Source organism: Lygodium microphyllum, chromosome 28 (assembly GCF_053477565.2).
Source record: "Lygodium microphyllum isolate KBCC chromosome 28, Lygodium_microphyllum_v1.1.10, whole genome shotgun sequence".
Taxonomy (NCBI): domain Eukaryota; kingdom Viridiplantae; phylum Streptophyta; class Polypodiopsida; order Schizaeales; family Lygodiaceae; genus Lygodium; species Lygodium microphyllum.
The window spans coordinates 125,716,554-125,719,427 of record NC_141162.1 but is presented as its reverse complement, the minus strand read 5'-3'; the positions used below and the strand labels follow the sequence as shown (position 1 = coordinate 125,719,427).

Below are 2,874 nucleotides of genomic sequence, written 5' to 3'. Positions count from 1 at the left end.
AAGATAAGCGACAACAAGGTGTAGGTAGATTCAAGGAGAGAAGTAAACGGAAGAGAAGGGTTGGAATAGATTGAAGATGTAGAAGAATACTCTAAAAAAGAATTAGAAAATATAGAAGAATACTAACAGAGATGAAGCCTGTCAGTTTCTTTTAGCATTATGAGAAAATATAACTCTAATAGATAAAAACGTGTACAAAATAATACCATCCTCTATGCTGCTCAGATCACCAATCTCATGCTTCTAATGACTCCGAAAAGGGGGTTAAATATCAGGACACCTGGCCAGAATCCTGCCAGATCACTCCTTCTTCATCTCCCACTTTCGGAGTGCTGTTCACTGCCTGAAAACAGCGATTGCATGTCGCACGATTTCGCTAATCTCTTTTTTTACATAAAATCCTCTCAAATTGGCTAAAAGCTACATGCTTTCTTTTACATGTCCTCCTAATCTAGAAGTTATCTATAGTTTTATGGATTTTTATAAGAGATAATATCTAGAATATCAAAAATTGACTAAAAACTTTCCAAAAAAATCTAATATTTTGAACCATAGACACTAATACTAATGTCTAAAGTGGCATTGGCTCTCTAAATCTAAAAGGAACCTACACTCTAGATTTTTTTTACACGGTGTGCGCGTAGCGGCACGATAACGTCAGTTGTGTTCTCATACCTGAAAAGGAGGGAATGGAACATCAAATACCTTCATCCTTTTATTATGAGACATGCTGTATTGATATTGGAGACATGTTTTGTGCAACTCTCCGTAGAAGCAGCAGCTCTATTGCACTTGAAGCTTGCTCCTCAAGTTGTTGGCTTTTCGCCCCTTATCACAGATGTTCATGGCACCTTGAACATAGTCTTGTGGGGGATCCCTATGATAGTGAACCAAATGTGCTCGAAGTCCCCTGAAGCTCTACTAGCCAAAGTAACTGATTTCATCTGATGCAATGGAAAATGGTGTTTGCTTCATCTGATGCGCAATATTTAGTAACCTACTTGACATGGTGCACTTGTATTTTTCTCCACCTTGATGCAGAGTCCAAGATGTGGACTTGAAGCACAATTTTGCCTTTGTTAACTTTAGTGGTGCTAGAGATGCAGATGATGCCCGCCACTATTTGAACGGGCAAACAATTGATGGCAGTCGAATTGTGGTGGAGTTTGCTAGACGGGGCCCAAGGGGTGCAGGTGGTTCCCAAGAATATTTGGGCAGAGGTCCACCTCTAGGAATAGGTCAATGCTACAACTGTGGGAATGATGGACACTAGGCACGAGATTGTAAAGCTGGAGCTGACTGGAAGAACAAATGCTATTGCTATGGAGAACGAGGCCATATAGAGAGAAACTGCCGAAGTAGCCCAAGGCACCATAGAAGTCGATCAAGGTCACGCTCAAGATCTCCATCAGCTGCACGAAGAAGAACTCGGAGCCGAAGCTCCAACCGAGGCCGCAGCTACAGTCGATCACCCAGAAGAGAAGCTACCACTATAGTAGCGGATCGTCGGCCTCAAAGCATGAGTCGGAGTCAAAGTCGATCACGGTCTCCTCCTGAGAAAGAAGTAAGAAGCCAAACTCTGAGCCCTGCATGTAATGGACAGAGCCCTGTTGGCAGTCCTCGGCAGGATGCTAGCCGCAGTGTCAGTAGAAGCCCTCTCAATGGTCGGAGGCAAGTGGCAACATTTTGATCAGTGATGATGATTGGACGGCTGCCATTGATGGTTCGCAGGATGACAGCGTTTTGGAAGCACTGATGAGCAAGATGACAACATCAATCAATATGATGATTTGGCGGCTGCTATGACAGGAGGGGTGGTAAAAAAGCTTATTACGAAAGCTTTAAATCAAGAAAAGAAACGACGCCTTAAAAAAAACATAAAGCATAATGTTTTTTAAAGCTAAAAAGCCTTAGGCTTTTTTTGACAATGAAAAAGCACAAGGTGAAGATCTATGAGGGAAAATTATATAAGGGTGATCACAATGAGAGCCTTCAGGCCATCAAATCAAGGGAGAAAGTCTAGAGGTTGAGCTTGAATCCCTCGTCTCCTTGAAGATCACACTTTGAATTCAGGAGATAAGGCTTGAGGTTGAACTTAGTGTCTCTTGCCTACATTGAAATTTCTGCTGCAAGTCATTTATGAAGTTTGGTTTGAGTTGAGCTTTAAGCTTCTCGCCTATTTTGAAGATTGTCATCAAGATCTGCGGAGTGGCTTTTGAGTTGAGCTATAAGCTCCTTGCCCTCTTCGAAATTCTCATCATCAATTCCACGAGAGTTGCTTGAGTTTAAGCTTGATGCTCCTCGCCTTCTTTGAAATTCTTCCCATAAAATCTGACATCCCCCCTTCTTCTCTTCTCTCTCAAATTGAGAATTCATTCTTATCTTTCCCGTAACTCTTTTGATCTAATCCGAACGTCTTATGAACCTGAAACTTGCCTATATTTTAAATCAAGAATTTGTTTTTCTCATTCAAAATTCTTCTAGATAAGTTTTATTTCATTGAATTCTTCCATCTCAAAGCATCCCTGCGGTGAGTGACTTCACGAACCCCCACGCAAATTTATGTGCGCCATCATGAAGAATGATATAGTAATCAATAAGATTGAAATTCTGTCTCTCTCTGTCTCTTTGTCTCTCTGTCTCTCTCTCCTCTTTGTTCCTTATTCATATGGTTGTTTATGAGAGAGAAAGAGAGAGAGAGAGGGAGACTGATTTGACGAATCGATCATGGACAGTGGTTCGAAAGCATAATGGAAAGCAAATCGGGTGATTTGGATGCATCAAGGGCTAGAAAATTGCATCAACGGCTCCATTTCCTCGAAATACGAGATGTACATATGTGAACTTTCAATTAAGCAATCTTTATTTAATTTT

At 41.2% G+C, this 2,874-nt stretch overlaps 1 pseudogene; it reads left to right on the top strand.

The window, feature by feature from the left end:
• Positions 1–720: 720 nt before the first annotated feature.
• Positions 721–1,690, top strand: LOC148011974 (serine/arginine-rich splicing factor RSZ21-like; annotated as a pseudogene).
• The last annotated feature ends 1,184 nt before the right edge of the window (positions 1,691–2,874 follow it).